The sequence below is a fragment of the Gossypium arboreum genome, chromosome 4, assembly GCF_025698485.1.
Source record: "Gossypium arboreum isolate Shixiya-1 chromosome 4, ASM2569848v2, whole genome shotgun sequence".
In the NCBI taxonomy this organism is placed as follows: Eukaryota; Viridiplantae; Streptophyta; class Magnoliopsida; order Malvales; family Malvaceae; genus Gossypium; species Gossypium arboreum.
In genome coordinates, this window is record NC_069073.1 from 116,425,956 (window position 1) to 116,444,702 (window position 18,747).

The following is an 18,747-nucleotide window of genomic DNA, read 5'->3' on the forward strand; positions in this document are numbered from 1 at the left end:
TAAAACACATACTACTAATCAAAGTATAATCAATTTGCAAATTTAATAATCAAGCCAATTCATATATATATTTTATTCATCTCATGAATTATTAGGTTAACACAATAATCTAAATTAAACTATTTCCACGGCATACTAAACACATATATTTTACACATAAATAATCTTTATAATAAGACCAATACAACAAATTTAACATTAACATTTTACTAAACACTTGACTAAATGATTTAAACTATCATTGCCAAATCACAAAGTTGATTATAATCATCATATATAATTTCATCACATAACCGAATACGTAACACTTTATAAACAGTTTCCAAATTGATTCATATATCAAACACACCTCATATAAGTACCATGAAACCTAATTCCCACATGAACATATATCATGATCAAATCTATATAATCATAAACATTATTTCTAGCCGCTTGGATCCAAACCTATAAAGCCAATTTACAACCAAATATATATCCATCATTTTACCTCATCACCAAGCCATATTATACAATCATCCAGCACACATTATACCACATTTGATACTTCCAAAATAAGTTTAAGTCATAGCCACATACACACTAACTTTAACATTATAATCAAGCCATTTTCGTATGGCTATATATATAAATATACAAACTTCAAAACCAAATATATCAAAACAAGCCTATACATGCCACATTACCAAATCTCAAAGCATTAGTTACCAAAATGATAACCGGATAGTGTGATGACGTCTCCAACAACTTTCAACTTGAGCAATTCACTGAAACTCTAAAGACATAGGAAAAACACACAGAGTAAGCTTCGAGAGCTTAGTAAGTCATAAGCAAATAAATAACTCAATATTAATATCAACTTAGTTTAATCAAACTAATTTATACTATCATGATCACATTTATTTTCAAGCTCACAATTTCATATATAACATATACTTCCATGTACAAATTTTACCTTGATTGAATATACATGTATCTATTATCAAAATAACATATCCTTTCAAAGCCATATTATCAATGTATATATAACCTAATATTTAAAATCTTATATACATATCTTCATAAAGCAAACCATAATAACACATATATATACATAATATGTGGTTGAATATATATTTTACAATTGCCAAATATGAAAACACATACATTTTATTTACAAAATCACCTATACTTTTCATTTGGCCAATTATAGATTTTCCTATACATATATACTCTCATTTATGTCATGAATACATAAGTAAACCGAATGTTTACTTTCACATATGCATACATATAATTCACATTAACATGTAACATTTATATCATTAATTCAACATTCCACTTGCCATAATTTCATAATTTAGTATGAATACATACATGAGCTTTTTAAATCGATTTTTCATGCATTAGAAAATAGCATTACATAACATTTTTATCACATATCTTTCAGCCAATTTACCTTTATTTCAAATAAGTAAACCACATTCACATATCTGAACACTTTAGCTCATTTAACACATTTGATTACTTTTACCGTTGTTCACATAAAATTTGCTAGGCATAAAGCCCAGTATAATACACCGGCACAGAGCCTGCTAGGCAATAAGCCTGATATAATACACCGGCACAAAGCCTGCTAGGCAATAAACCTGATTTAATACACCGGCACAAAGCCTACTAGGCAATAAGCCTGATTTAAAACACCGGCACAAAGCCTACTAGGCAATAAGCCTGATTTAAAACACCGGCACAAAGCCTACTAGGCAATAAGCCTGATATAATACACCGGCACAAAGCCTGCTAGGCAATAAGCCTGATATAATACACCGATACAAAGTCGGTCTTACACATAATTCATATTTCGGAAATCCTAATTATTTCTTAATGTTCATATTAAGCTTTTCAAACATCATATCTCAATTGAATCGAACTTGTTCCCAAATCTCATAAACATTTATACATTCGGCTATAACTAATAAAAATTCACACAATTAAATTCAGCATATAAAGATCATATACATTCAAATTTTAAAACGTTTATTGCTTATAGACTTACCTCGGGCAACAGTAATCGAAACAAGACAACTAATCGACCACTTTGATTTTCCCCACGATCCAAATCCGAATTCCACTTTTGCCAATCTAATTAATATCAAAATTAACTCACTTATTCAAAATTTCATTAAATTTTATCTAAGGACACATAATCTGGGCATTTTTCATTTTTTCCCTAACATTTCACATTTTCACAATTTAGTCTCTATTTCAAAATAACACAAATTACTCAAAATTTCATCAAACCCATGTTAGGCCGAATTTATCTTAGGTCTCTAGCAACCCATTTCTTTTATTTATTTCACATTTTGACCCCTCAATTTACAAATTTCTAAATTTAGTCCTTAATACACATTTTTATCAAAATCACTTAATTAAACATGAAAATCAAACATCAAAGATTTATTATTCATCATCAAACAACAATTTCATCACATAATAAACAATGGAAAATCTAAAATTCTTCATTAAATCCAAAAATTAAGGCATAGGTTTACTAGTACTCGAAGCAACGATCTCAAAAACGTAAAAATTATCAAAAACCGAGTAAAACACATACCCGAATTAAGCTTCCAAAGGTGCCGAATATTCAAAGCTTCTAAACTCATCTTTTTATTTTCACATTCAGCTATGGAGAAAGATGATAGCATAAAAAGACAAAAAAAACATGGCTTTTGATTTATTTAATTAAACTTTTTTTTAACATATTACCATTTTACCATTAAAATAAATTCATATTTACACAAATGCCAAACCAAATATCATCCACTATCTTATAAATGGGACATTTACCATTTAAGGCCATCATATTAAAAATCCAAGACCAATTGACACCTTTAACTAATAGCATACAACTTTTACGTTTTACGCGATTTAGTCCTTTTTATTAAGTCAAGCACACAACGATAAAATTTTCGTACGAAAATTTCACACATATCAATTCACATACTTTAAACATAGAAAAAATATTAAAATATTTTTCTGACTCAGATTCGTGGTCCCGAAACCACTATTCTTACTAGGGTCTAAACCGGGCTATTACATGTTGTTGCTTTTCGTTAGTTTAATTCTGGGTTTTGGCAGCAGCGTTTCACAAAGGACAGAGCTCTTCTTTTGTGGAACTTTAGTTGGAATCTATCGAGGGTTTAGGGTAAGTGTTAAACGCCTTTTCTAGACTGTTTTCATTTTCAGGATTTTGATTTAATTGAGATTTGTGATTGATTTTAGAAGTTTGTAATATTGATTTTTAGATGTTGGTCTTTACTGGAGTGTTGTTGCAATGAATCTTCCAGGTGTGTACCTGAAAATGCAAAAATCAGGGTTTCAACGAAAGCTAAAAAACCTCACTGTTGATGCCATACGGGCGTGTGCACACTCGTGTGGTAGGCCATGTGACCTAACACGAGCGTGTGATCGACGAGGCCAGGCTGTGCGCCCAAGACACGGCCGTGTGATGGCCAAGTAGGCTATGTGCGACATACGGGCTAGACTGATTTGGGCCGTGTGGGTCCATACGGGTAGTCCACACAGGTGTGTAGAATTCTAGGCCAGGCCATGTAATCTACTCAGCCAAGGCCAATTTTGGCCATGTGGGCCACACAGGCAGGCCACATGGGCTTGTGAGCCCATTTGCACTGGATTGATTGCTAAGGTTGCACGGGTCGCCCAAGTCGACTGTGAACCTACTATAAGGTTGGTAAGCATTACTTAGACCCCTAATTGTGTGAACTGACTGGTTGATGGATATATATTGAGTATGATGATAGTATGCATGTATACATTTACAGATTACATGTACTGATATCATAAGATAGCATGTATTGTATGTTGCATTGCATGGGGTTGCATTGATTTTATTTAGAGGAAGTGTACTAAAAGGCTCTTAAGCCTAATATACTGGTAGTTCAGCTGCACATTACTATTTTGTAACCTTGTTTCAGGGGTGTTGATCTTTTAAATAAAAATTATATCCTGAGCAATATATACATTGACACCTGGCATTGCTCAATGCTAGTATGAACCTCTATATATTCTCTCTCCTCACTCAAATAAACTTAATTCTTCTCCCATTCAAACTTTTTTCATCTCTTCTCTCATTTCTTCATCTTTTTCTCTTTGTTAGTTGATGTTAAGATGATGACAGGAAAAAGAAAAGTGAGTAATAAGGCTCCTATCAAACCTTCAGTTGTCTCTATTACTCAATCTCCAACATTGCCAAGCCTACCACCAAAAAGTAGGTTTAAAAATATGAGTAAAATAATCCAAAATTCCTTCTTAATTCATGTTTATAAAAAAGGTAGTTTGTAATTGTATGCTTCGCCCATATCACTGTTAGAGTTGTGTGACCCAAATTCTAAGAGATTGCTTGCAAGTCAAGTTAAACAAAAATAATTTTTTTCTAGAAGATTTAGTATTTATTAGTGTAATGTATTTAGCATTTATTAGCATAGTTTATTTGACTTGCTATTTTACCTATAAATAGGGTCTTTTACAACCTTAGAAAATACACCCATTAGATATTAGAACTCATAACACATTTAGAGAATTTTCTGTTTACGTTTTGAGGGTTCTTTGTTTTTAGGTTTTCGAGGTTTAGTTTTTATCTCCATCTTTTGTACTCTTCGTTCTTTTGCCATTATAGTAAAATTATCTTTGCCCCTGTTTTTTTTTTATCCTCTTTGGAGGAGTTTTTCCATGTTAAATTTGTGTGTTCAATTTCTCAATTTATTATGTTATTTTTACTTGTTAGTTGCTTAAATCGGGACGATCCTAACAAGTGATTTCAGAGCTAGTTCAATTTTTTATAGATCAGCCCGTTTAGAGATGACTGCAACAATGTTTGAAATTGAGAAGTTCGATGGTGAGAGAAATTTCAATAAACTAAAACTTGAATATATATATATTTAGATCATAATAAATTTGTAGGCAGCCCACACATTATATGACTTAAACCCAAAATAATTTTAGGAAAAATCTTCGCATTATATTTGCTTATGGTGAAACTTAAGACTTAAAGTTGAACTGCTTAATTTCTAAAGGCGTCAACCTTTGCCAACATTTCCAAAATCTCATAGAAATTTTAGATTTTGATTTAAATGTGCAATTCAATCATTTAAGTGCCGTGCAAGGAAAATTCTAATACTTCTAGTAGGCAATTATACATCTAATTCTAGGAACATTCTAATACTTTACTGACAGACCACCAATTATAATGACAGGAAATTGTTAGTGGAAGCAACTGAAAGAAGGATCATCCATTTAGAAGGCACACAACAAAATTAACATCTCCTTAGAACTTGTCAAATGAAAAGGAATTTTGGGGACCAAGAAAAATACAAAATCAATGGAAATCGAAGTGTTCGGACAGTTTATAGAATGCAAGCTAAAAACTAGATGTTACTTAAGACTGAATCGAATTCTATTTATTTTATTTTATTTATAATTAATTTTATATTTATGATATAAAAGAAAAAGTGTTCTTTTGGAGTCCTATTCTAACACCTTTTCTTCCATTGGTAAAGGTATTTTTTATTTTAAATGAATGTGTCAATTTAGTAAATTTTTAAGTCGGGATGGATTCTTGCCTAACAAAATAAGATAAAATCTTGATAGAAAAAAATGCAATAAAGTGATGAGGAGGAAGATGTTTATGCTGATGACAATAATCAACAAGTGAAGAAAAAATTCACTCTATCTTTTTCCCTTTACATTTTTCTAGTATTTTTCTTTTGGTACTATAATAAAAATTTTCAAAAAATTATTATCCTATCCAATTCTGACCAAAAATTGATGATCTTGAAAAGAATTTATGTAACTTATCACGTGTCAATTTATTATTTCAAATACATTAAATTATTATCTATTTTTCACTTCAAACATTAGGTTTTATAACGATATGATCAAAAGGGTAGATTCAAATCTTTTCCCCAATCAATGTATATTTATATATGTATATATAAACCCTTTTGTAAATTAGGGAAGAAATTATTAATACGAGAGAACGTAGCGAAGAATTTACCATGGTTTAATACTAGTGGTATGAACAACTTAATTGGTTGCAGATATTAATTTAGGATTTTCGGAGACATCTTCAAGAAACGCACAATACAGGAAATGATGAAGATTCAATGGTATACATATATCTATATATTTTTTTGAAGTAATGCATACCTCTATTGTTGATGAAGGAGAACTTGGATATTATGTATTTCAGATGGAAGCCATTTGCTTGTGCTTAAGCCTTGATGGGTATGAAGATGAACAAAGAGCATAATGTTGTTTCTCTTTTACAACTTTGGTGTTTAATATAAAATGCAATGTATGGATGTAATAATGAAATAATTTCTTATTTTTCCAAAAAAAAATCACTTTAATGTGTTTTGTTCCCATCAATGATAGATGTACTCTCTTATTAAGTTTTTTATTTTCAATATGTATAGAAAATTATGAATCCAATATAATATTGATATTGAAAAATTAAACATATTTAAATAAAAGTTTGAGAGAAAATTTCTTTCATTTGAGATTTAATATACCAGACATCCCAAACTATGATTTTCATTTAAAATTGGTTTCCAAACTTTAAAATATTCTAATTACATCCCTAAACTATGTAAGAATGTAACGCCCCAATTTTCGGGAATTCTGTGAATGTTGGCAAAATTTCATGCTTTAATATTGTCATTTGTGAGTGAAATTATGAAATAGGACCTATGTGAAAATGTTTGAAAATGCTATAGGCTAAATTGAAGTGGCCAAATAAATAGGAGTGCAAAATAGGAGGATTTGCATGACAAACCTCCCATTTTACTAAAGTGGTCAGCCATCATGTTGTCGTAGACAAAATGTGCACTTGATATCCATAATTTATGGTACAAATTGATACAAATTGATAATGGGTTAGGTAAATGTTCCATGATATTGGGTTAGGTAAATGTTTCATGATAATGGGTTAGGTAAATGTTCCATGATTGGAATTTCATGTCTTTTGTATTACAGAATTAAATGGATGAAATATGAAATTTTATTAAAAGAAAAAGGGGTGAAAAGAACAAAGTTTTGTCCATCTTTGTTCATCATAGCCTAAAGTTAGAGAAGAGAAAGGAGAGGAGAAAGCTCTTGAATGTTCGGTCACTTGGGAAAGAAAATTGAAGGTAAGTTCATGGTAGCTTGCTTCTATCTTGATGTTCATGAGTTCTTCTTGATTCTACCTTAACTCTTGAAGCATATTTTGGTTTTTGGTTGTGTTGTGAGCATTTGGTCATGAATTAAAATGAAGGAAATGGTTGTTGTTTCATGTTCTTTTGATGAAAAATGGAAGATATGTGAAGTCGAGCCAAACAAATGAGCATGCATGTGCTTAGATGCTAAGGGGAAAAATCGGCTAATATGTTGTGCTTTAAAATGATGAAATGGAGATTATACTTAAGTAAAATCATAGATATGTGAGGATTGATTGGTGATATACATGTTTAAAAAAAAACATGCATGCAAGTTATGTGTGAAAGAGTGATTTGGTAATAAATCTGCTTGGGACAGCTGCAGTAAAGTGACTTTGGAAAATCACCATAAATTGTGGGAGATGAGTTAGAAGCTGCATATATTATATTAAAGCTTAATGAGTCTAGTTTCAAATGGAATAAACGAGAACATATTTTGAATTCTGTACAATGAGAAATTTGATTCGTAATGAAGAGTGGTCAGATTAGTCAAACAGTGAAACATGCGAAACTTTGAGAAAAATATGGTATTGATTGGCCAAACCAAAACTTCTGAAAATTTTATGGATATAAGATATATGAGTCTATTTTCAGGGAAAATTAACGGCACTTGATTTGGAGTTTCGCAGCTCCAGTTATAAATGATTTAGTGACTGTTGCTCAGGAAAACAGCTTGCAGTGAAATTATGATTATGTGGTAAACATTGACAAAAATTTGTTAATGAGTTGCTTATTGATTTCTTATAAGCTTACTATGATCTGTAGGTGTGGTTGGCCGAATATTGTAAGGGGTTAATACGTAGTTTGTATTTGAATAGTTAGATTAACGTGTTAGTAATCCAATTGTAGGCGGTTCGTGTGTGGATCTCAAGATATCGTCGCAAAGCAGTGTGTAACTAACACCCTCTTTCTTAGTCTGGATCGGCAAAAGTCGAAAAGCCGAAATGCCGAAAACCGGTATTTTGTAGATTTACGAGTGTGCGAATGCTCGTGAGGTAAATCGATTAATGTTTTTGGTAAGCTGTAAAATTTGGACTGCAAAGTGCATGATTTCTGTGCCCTCGATATTTTTGGGCTTAATGGGCCAAAATTGGAATGATGGGCCAACGGGCCCAATTCGGTAAGAACCCTCGGTACGTGATTCTGTTAGTACGTGAAAAGTAGGAATATGCATGAAAAACCCTAAAAATAGCCAAATTACTATAATACCCCTATGTATGGAAAATTACTGTTATACCCCTAGGTGCAAAATTACCGAAATACCCCTAGGGTTAAATTGACCTAAATGCATGTTTGATTGTTGTTATTTATTGTATGCCATGTTGTTATTATCTAATGCATGGGATTGGGATATTGACAGAGGAAGTACTGAAAGTGGCTTGTCCACGTACTGGAGGCTTTGCCTCAATTTATCGTTAACCGACCAAAGAAATTTGAATCGTGGAGTGTTGAAATTTGGGTGGGTTGAGCTATTCCCCACATGGAGTGTAGGGCTGGTACGGTGGAGTGTAGTGGTTGGTGGGTTGAGTAGTCTCCCCAAATGGGCTTGCATATGTTATTGATGTTGATTGTATTTTGAAATGGGCCTATGGGCCATACTGTTATCTGAATAAGGGGCTAAGGCTTAGTTTATTGTAATCTGAAAAGGGCTCTAGCCCAGTACCACTGTTACTTGAATGGGCTTAGGCCCAATAGGCTTGAGCTGACTTGGGCTTTGAATGGGTTTTCCTTACACACTGAGTTTCCTCAAACTCACCCCTTTTATTTTCATCCACGCAGGTAATCCCCAACCATAGTGGGCTTGGAGCTGTGAGGGAATTCGGAGTGGCCACCCGTTCTGAAAGTTTGATTTTCTTCTAGTGAACTGGACATCCTTTTTTTTACGTTTGAAGTTTTGGGTTTTTAAATGTAATAAGGCCGCTTAATTATTTTTTATGGTGTTAATATGTGTTACTAAGATAAGTATTACTTATTTTAACTGTTGAAGTTGGAAAGCTTTAAGGCGCGTTTTCAAAAACAACAATTGATTTCAAAATGCCACGATGACAAGCAAAGCTTCCGCAATGAAAGTATTTTCCAAAATTAATCACTTTTCCTAAAAAAGACTTAATCAAATCGGTTTCCTAGAAATATACATGACGTTAAGGTGTGGCAATGGCGGTGTGCATGTCTAGGATTGGATCTGAAGGGAGCTTGGTACTTAAGCTGTAACGCCCCAATTTTCGGGAATCCTGTGAATGTTGGCATAGGTTTAATTATGTTAGTGGGCCTCTAGAAAGCCCAAACTTAAGATAGAACCCGACAATTTTAGTTAATTTTTGTTCCATAAGAAAAAGGGGGTGAAATTATGAAATAGGACCTATGTGAAAATGTTTGAAAATGCTATAGGCTAAATTGAAGTGGCCAAATAAATAGGAGTGCAAAATAGGAGGATTTGCATGACAAACCTCCCATTTTACATGAAGTGGCCAGCCATCATGTTGTTGTAGACAAAATGTATACTTGATATCCATAATTTATGGTACAAATTGATACAAATTGATAATAGGTTAGGTAAATGTTCCATGATAATAGGTTAGGTAAATGTTTCATGATAATGGGTTAGGTAAATGTTCCATGATTGGAATTTCATGTCTTTTGTATTACAGAATTAAATGGATGAAATATGAAATTTTATTAAAAGAAAAAGGGGTGAAAAGAACAAAGTTTTGTCCATCTTTGTTCATCATAGCCTAAAGTTAGAGAAGAGAAAGGAGAGGAGAAAGCTCTTGAATGTTCGGTCACTTGGGGAAGAAAATTGAAGGTAAGTTCATGGTAGTTTGCTTCTATCTTGATGTTCATGAGTTCTTCTTGATTCTACCTTAACTCTTGAAGCATATTTTGGTTTTTGGTTGTGTTGTGAGCATTTGGTCATGAATTAAAATGAAGGAAATGGTTGTTGTTTCATGTTCTTTTGATGAAAAATGGAAGATATGTGAAGTTGAGCCAAACAAATGAGCATGCATGTGCTTAGATGCTAAGGGGAAAAATCGGCTAATATGTTGTGCTTTAAAATGATGAAATGGAGATTATACTTCAGTAAAATCATAGATATGTGATGATTGATTGGTGATATACATGTTTAAAAAAACATGCATGAAAGTTATGTGTGAAAGAGTGATTTGGTAATAAATCGCTTGGGACAGAAACAGAAAGTGACTTTGGAAAATCACCATAAATTGTGGGAGATGAGTTAGAAGCTGTATAAATTATATTAAAGCTTAATGAGTCTAGTTTCAAATGGAATAAACGAGAACATATTTTGAATTACGTACAATGAGAAATTTGATTCAGTAATGAAGAGTGGCCGATTAGTCAAACAGTGAAACATGCGAAACTTTGAGAAAAATATGGTATTGATTGGCCAAACCAAAACTTCTAAAAATTTTATGGATATAAGATATATGAGTCTATTTTCAGGGAAAATTAACGGAACTTGATTTGGAGTTTCGTAGCTCCAGTTATAAATAATTTAGTGACTATTGCTCGGGAAGACAACTTGCGGTGAAATTATGATTATGTGGTAAACATTGACAAAAATTTGTTAATGAGTTGCTTATTGATTTCTTATAAGCTTACTATGATCTTTAGGTGTGGTTGGCCGAATATTGTAAGGGGTTAATACGTAGTTTGTATTTGATAGTTAGATTAACGTGTTAGTAATCCAATTGTAGGCGGTTCGTGTGTGGATCTCGTCAAGATATCGTCGCAAAATGTGTGTAATCGACACCTCTCATGGACTAGATTGGCAAAAGTGAAAAGCGAAATGCCGAAAAGTCGATATTTTGGGAATTTATGAGTGTACGAATGCTCGTAAGATTGTTGGGTTTGTATATTTGGTAATCTAAAGTAATAAACCGCGAAGCTGCGATTTCGTACATTTTGATAATTTGGGCTTAATGGGCCAAAGATCGGGTTCATGGGCCAACGGGCCTAATTCAGTAAGTATGTGCGGTAAGTGTTCTGATAGTACGTAAATAGTTAGGATATGCATGAAAACCCTAAAAGTAGCTAAATTACTATAATACCCCTATGTATGGAAAATTACCGTTATACCCCTAGGGTTAATTTTGAGTGAAAAGCATGACGATCTGATTCTGTATGATGTATGCCATGATTATATATCTGCATTGCATGGGGACATGGGTTATATTATGGAGGAAGCGTTACGGTGGCTATGCCACAAATATCGATCCGTGGCTCGCCATAAATATTCGATCCGGTGGCTCGCCACATATATTCTGTTTCGTGGCTCGCCACATATATCTGCTTCGGTGGCTCGCCACAATTATTTGTATCCGTGACTCTGTCACATTATTCTGCTCGCGCACCATGCTGCAAATTCGTGGTGTGTAGCGGTTGGGTGGGTCGAGTAGTCTCCCCACATGGTGTAACGCTGCGGGGTGTTATGGATGAATGGGTTGGGTTTCGCATAAACATGTAATATCTGTTCGTTACATTATGGGCCTATGGGCTTTATTCGAATTCATTCGGGCTAAGGGCAACTTATTCTATTTCGTGGTTTGAGTGATATAGGCTATGGTTGGGTTAATTTACACATCGAGTTTCCCAAACTCACCCCTTTTATTTTCATCCACGCAGAAATCCCCAACCATAGTGGGCTTGAGTCGTGAGGGAATTTGAGTGGCCACCCGCTCGAAAGTTTGATTTTCTTCCGTGAATGGACATCCTTTTATTTACGTTTGAAGTTTTGGGTTTTAAATGTAATAAGGTCGCTTAATTATTTTTGATGGTTTTAATATTTATTAGGTAATACTTATTTTAACTGTCGAAATTGGATAGCTTTAGTATGCGTTTTCAAAAATAACAATTAATTTCAAAATAACACGACAACAAGCAAAGCTTCGCAATGAAAGTATTTTCCAAAATTAATCACTTTTCCTAAAATGACTTAATCAAATCGGTTTCTAGAAATATCCATGACGTTAAGGTGTGGCAATGGCGTATGCATGTCTAGGATTGGATCCGAAGGAGCTTGGTACTTAGCAATCAGATGGACTCACCACCTCTTTCCAGCTTCCTACCGGTGCATGACTTCCTTTCACTTTAACCCTTAATGAATTAATCTTTTGAACATCAAGTACGATTTTCTGGACTTAGAATGGAAATTTTTTTTAACGTTTTTGATGTGGCATGCCGGATCCGGCCATAACTTCTGGGCCGGGTTTGGGGTGCTACAAATTAATTCCCCAAACTATGAAGTTATATCAAACAAGTCATTTCATTATTGAAACCATTAAATGACACATCAAATTTTATATAGCTAAATTTAAAATGACCTTTTTTAGAAAAAAAAATATGACGTTGCAACTTAACTTTAAAATGCAAAAACTAAAAATTAAAGTAAAATTGGAAAGAGAGAGAGAGATTTTTCTTAAAATTTTCATTTTAGATTATGCCATATAAGATCTTATGTATCATTTCACGGTTAAATCAATGATTTTAGTAATGGAGAGACCTAATTGATATATAATCGGTAGTTTGAAGATGTAATTAGAATGATTTAAAGTTTGAAGACCAATTTAAAATAAGAGTCATTGTTATAGGCCAATTTTGGCCCATTTACATTAAACCCCATGACCCATTTACATTTTTACAAACCCAACAAATTTAGCCTAACTAAACCTACCCAAGCCCAAGCTAAAAATTCAAACCCAACTAACCCAACAGAAGCCCAAAACCCCAACAACCCATTACAAACCAAACCCAATCTAAACTAACAGCCCAATACCTAAACCCATTTACAACCTAAACCCACTAACCCATCAAAAACCCAATAGCCTAATTACACCCTAACCCTATCCCGAACACTTCTGCCCCCAACCACTCCACTGGCCACCAGCCACCTGCCTCTGACAGTACTGCAACACCGGCCACCAACCGGTCACGTCCACCGCCCTCACACCATGCCCATCCCCTGCAAGCAGCAACCAGAAAAGACAGAAAAGAAAGTAATAGCAGTAAATGGATATATAAGCCGATTAAAAGAGAACAGAAAGGGGCATTTTTTTTTTGTTTTCCTTTTTCTTTCAGCTAGATCTATTTGGCTATTCATATATCAATACAAACCAGACATTTAAACAAGATATATAGCAGAGACCAAATAGGAATAAGCAAAAGAAAATACCAAGAACAGAGAACAAAAATCGAAATCAAAAAACGAAGGTGACTTTTTTTTATTTTTGAATCGATTACTTTCTTTCTTCTTTCCTTTTTTTTTTCGTGTTCATAACAATATACAAATATATGTATATATTCAATAAATAAAAAAAGCAAAAAAAATATATAATTTTACCTTCCTACCACCTCAGATGGTGGTATGGGCGGCTGGCTACGGCGACGACGACGACAACGACATCGAACAAGGCGAATTTCTCACCAGAAATCGCTAGCTCTCCCTCTCTTCCCCTTTTTTTTTCTGATCTTGTTACAAATGATTTTTTTGACTTTTTTTAAGCTATTTATACTGATTAAAAACGGCGCCGTTTTGGCATTAAAACCCAGGGCACAAAACGACGTCGTTTTGCCCTGGGTCGGACCAATCCGACCCGACCCGCCAAGATCCGCGTGTTTTTTATCTGGAGGGACTAATTGCACTTTTAGCCCCTCCACTTTTTTATGGTTTCGCAATCAGATTTATTTTTACTTTTAATTCGGCCCTGGAATTTGTTGAGATATTCAATTCGGTCCTTCGCCATGTGCTGCATTTTTGGACGGGGAATATTGTGCTCTGAGTACCTCTATATTACGCGCATGTTCAATTTGGTCATTTTCTTTTTGTTTCTTTTCAAATTACCCCAAAACTTTGATTTTAGTTTTGATTTGGTCTTTTTTTTTTTGCTTCAACCGGTCTGATACTATTATTTTTATTTCTTTTTTTTTATCTATTATTATTATTATTATTATTATTATTATTATTATGTATTAGAGTATACTTTATGTACATATATATATGTAGTAATGTTTTATTACTTTATCTTTATAATTTTATTATTATAGTAACTTTTGTATCCCAATATTATTATTATTATTATTATTATTATTATTATTATTATTATTATTATTAGTATATGTTTTATTATGTATGTATATATTTAGGTAGTACTATTATTAGTTGTTTTATTTCTAATATGCATATGTTATGTACATTTTAACACTATATTGTGTATATTGCTTTTTTATATGTTATGTATATCGTTTTTTATATTATGTTTTATATACTATTATGTATATATTTTAATATTATTAGTTATATACCTTTTATACTATTGTATATATATTTCTATATTGTACATTTCTAACACCATTATTATTTTATATATATACATATATATGTGTGTATTTATATAGTGTATGAATAGTTTTTATATTATTATCATTTCTAATATACATTATATATTTTTATATGTTATGTATATATTTTCAATTACTATGTTATATATATATATATATATAATATAAATTTTTAATACCATACTATGTATGTATTATTACTATATCTATTTTATCCCTATTATATTTATTGTTAATACTAGTGTATACATTTTATTACATGAGTATACATATACTTTTATATATAGTATTATTTTCATACATCATTATATTTATTATTATACCTATTATTTTCACTATTATCACTTATTATTTTATTTTAATATTATTATGTATATACTTTTCATATATGTCATGTACATACATTTTCAATATTTATTTTATATATATATGTGTATATATTATGTATATATTTTAACATTACTAGTTATATTTTTACTATCTTAGGTACATACTTCAAACATTATATATAGTATATTTCTAACACTATTACTATATATATATATATATATATATATATATATATATATATATATATATATTTTACGTACATACTATTAATATCATTATTATGTATATGCATTCATTGTTTCCATTTCATGTTTAATTCTTGTATTGCGTTTAATATCGCATACATCGTTATCGTTTTTAATATTATCGTCACACTTATATTTGCTTCAATATATTTCTAGCTCTTTCTTTTATTTATTTTTATTTCATAACAATTTGCTTTGCATTAGTTCGAAGATCTTATTCTGGTTTTCTAATTAATTTCAATACATGAGGCAACGTATCGGTTTAACATTAAGTCGTTGATTTCATCGCCATGTTGGGTGAATCATATCGGCTCGTGTTGAAAACGGAACGCTCTTCTAACAAATCAAAATTTAAAATTTCTCATCTTTTCAATCGGATCACGATTAAATCTTACATTGAACTCGTATTTTTTGAAAACCAAGACAACATATGTTTTACAAGATACCAATTTTGGGCATCGCGAGGGTGCTAATACCTTCCTCGCGCGTAACCGACTCCCGAACCCTAATCTCTCTCTGGTTTTTGACGTAGACCTAAACTCGGCCTTCTTTTTGTTTAAAAGAAATAAATTTATTAGGTGTCCTGTAGCACCCCAAACCCGGCCCAGAAGTTATGGCCGGATCCGGCATGCCACATCAAAACGAAAAAAAAAATTTCCATTCTAAGTCCAGAAAATCGTACTTGATGTTCAAAAGATTAATTCATTAAGGGTTAAAGTGAAAGGAAGCTGTGCACCAGGTAGGAAACCGGAAAAGAGGTGGTGAGTCCATCGGACTGCTTAAGTACCAAGCTCCCTTCGGATCCAATCCTAGACATGCATACCGCCATTGCCACACCTTAACGTCATGGATATTTCTAGGAAACCGATTTGATTAAGTCATTTTTAGGAAAAGTGATTAATTTTGGAAAATACTTTCATTACGGAAGCTTTGCTTGTTGTCGTGTTATTTTGAAATCAACTGTTGTTTTTGAAAACGCGCCCTAAAGCTATCCAATTTCAACAGTTAAAATAAATATTATCTATCTTAATAAAACATATAAAAACCATCAAAAATAAATAAGTGGCCTTATTACATTTAAAAGTCTAAAACCTTAAACGTAATTAAAAGGATGTCCAGTTCACCAGAAGAAAATCAAACTTTCAGAACGGGTGGCCACTCCGAATTCCCTCATAGCTCCAAGCCCACTATGGTTGGGGATTACCTGCGTGGATGAAAATAAAAGGGGTGAGTTTGGGGAAACTCAGTGTGTAAAATAACCCAACCATAGCCTATATCAGCTCAACCTACAGAAACATAATAAGTTGGCCTTAGCCCAGAACAGAATTCAGAATAAAGCCCATAGGCCCATAACAGAACAAAACAGATTTTACATGTTTATGCAGAAACCCAACCCAGATTCATCCATAACACCCCCGTACCAACCTTACACCGTGTGGGGAGACAACTCGACCCGCCCAACCGCTACACACCACAGAATTTGCAGCATGGCTGCAGAGCGAATAATGTGACAGAGTCACGGATCTGATAATCGTGGCGAGCCACTGAATCAGATATATGTGGCAGAGCCACCAGATCAGATATTTGTGGCATAGCCACCAGATCAGATATTTGTGGCATAGCCACCAGAACGCTTCCTCCATAATATAACCCATGTCCCCATGCAATAGATATATAATCATGGCATACATCATACAGAATCAGATCGTCATGCTTTTCAGTCAAAATTAACCCTAGGGGTATAACGGTAATTTTGCACCTAGGGGTATAACAGTAATTTTTCATACATAGGGGTATTATAGTAATTTAGCTACTTTTAGCGTTTTCATGCATATCCTAACTATTTACGTACTATCAGAACACTTACCACGCATACTTACCGAATTGGGCCCGTTAGCCCATGAACCCGATCTTTGGCCCATTAAGCCCAAATTATCAAAATGTATGAAATCGCGCGTACTGCAGTTTATTACTTTAGATTACCAAATATACAAACCCAACTATTTTACGAGCATTCGCACACTCGCAAATTCCCAAAATACCGACTTTTCGGCATTTCGGCATTTCGGCTTTTGCCAATCTAGTCTATGAGAGGGTGTCAGTTACACACCTGTTTGCGATGATATGCTGACGAGATCCACACACGAACCGCCTACAATTGGATTACTAACACGTTAATCTAACTATTCAAATACAAATTACGTATTAACCCCTTACAATATTCGGCCAACCACACCTACAGATCATAGTAAGCTTATAAGAAATCAATAAGCAACTCATTAACAAACTTTTGTCAATGTTTACCACATAATCATAATTTCACTGCAAGCTATCTTCCTGAGCAACAGTCACTAAATTATTTATAACTGGAGCTACGAAACTCCAAATCAAGTTCCGTTAATTTTCCCTAAAAATAGACTCATATATCTTCTATCCATAAAATTTTCAGAATTTTTGGTTTAGCCAATCAATACCAGAATTTTCTCAAAGTTTCCCATGTTTCACTGTTTGACTAATCTGACCACCCTTCATTACGAATCAAATTTCTCATTGTACAGAATTCAAAATATGTTCTTGTTTATTTCATTAGAAACTAGACTCAATAAGCTTTAATTACATAATTTATGCAGCTTCTAACTCATCTTCCACAATTTATGGTGATTTTCCAAAGTCACGTTACTGCTGCTGTCTCAAGCAGATTTATTACCAAATCACTCTTTCACACCTAACTTGCATGCTTGTTATTTAAACATGTATATCACCAATCAATCATCACATATCTATGATTTTACTTAAGCATAATCTCCATTTCATCATTTTAAAGCACAACATGTTAGCCGATTTTTCCCTTTAGCATCTAAGGCACATGCATGCTCATTTGTTTGGCTTAACTTCACATATCTTCCATTTTTCATCAAAAGAACATGAAACAACAACCATTTCCTTCATTTTAATTCATGACCAAATGCTCACAACACAACCAAAAATCAAAATATACTTCAAGAGTTAAGGTAGAATCAAGAAGAACTCATGAACCTCAAAATAAAAGCTAGGTACCAAGAACTTACCTTCAATTTTCCTCCTCATAATGACCAAATACTCAAGAGCTTTCTCCTCTCCTTTCTCTTCTCTAACTTTCAGCTATGATGAACAAAGATGGACAAAACTTTGTTCTTTTCACCCCTTTTTCTTTTAATAAAACTTCATATTTCATCATTTAATTCTTTAATACAAAAGACATGAAATTCTTATCATGAAACATTTACCTAACCCATTATCATGAAACATTTACCTAACCCATTATCATGGAATATTTACCTAATCCATTGTCATGAAACATTTACCTAACCCATTATCAATTTGTATCAATTTGTACCATAAATTATGGATATCAAGTGTACATTTTGTCTACAACAACATGATGGCTGGCCACTTCATGTAAAATGGGAGGTTTATCATGCAAATCCTCCTATTTTGCACTCCTATTTATTTGGCCACTTCAATTTAGCCTATAGCATTTTCAAACATTTTCACATAGGTCCTATTTCATAATTTCACTCACAAAT

At 32.9% G+C, this 18,747-nt stretch overlaps 2 long non-coding RNA genes across 4 annotated transcripts; one reads left to right on the forward strand and one right to left on the reverse strand.

Moving 5' to 3' along the window:
- Positions 1-7,054: 7,054 nt before the first annotated feature.
- Positions 7,055-9,181, forward strand: LOC128291485 (uncharacterized). Of its 3 annotated transcripts, none has more exons than XR_008281278.1 (2): positions 7,055-7,187; positions 9,033-9,181. It is a non-coding gene; the product is annotated as an uncharacterized LOC128291485 (long non-coding RNA). The 3 variants fall into 3 exon arrangements; XR_008281279.1 differs by lacking the exon at positions 7,055-7,187 and adding an exon at positions 8,178-8,386; XR_008281280.1 differs by lacking the exon at positions 7,055-7,187 and adding an exon at positions 8,178-8,373.
- A 7,005-nt stretch (positions 9,182-16,186) lies between these two features.
- LOC128291486 (uncharacterized) lies at positions 16,187-18,411 on the reverse strand. The gene is made up of 3 exons (XR_008281281.1): positions 18,250-18,411; positions 17,292-17,333; positions 16,187-16,385 (listed from the first exon to the last, which is right to left on the reverse strand). It is a non-coding gene; the product is annotated as an uncharacterized LOC128291486 (long non-coding RNA).
- Between the last annotated feature and the right edge of the window lie 336 nt (positions 18,412-18,747).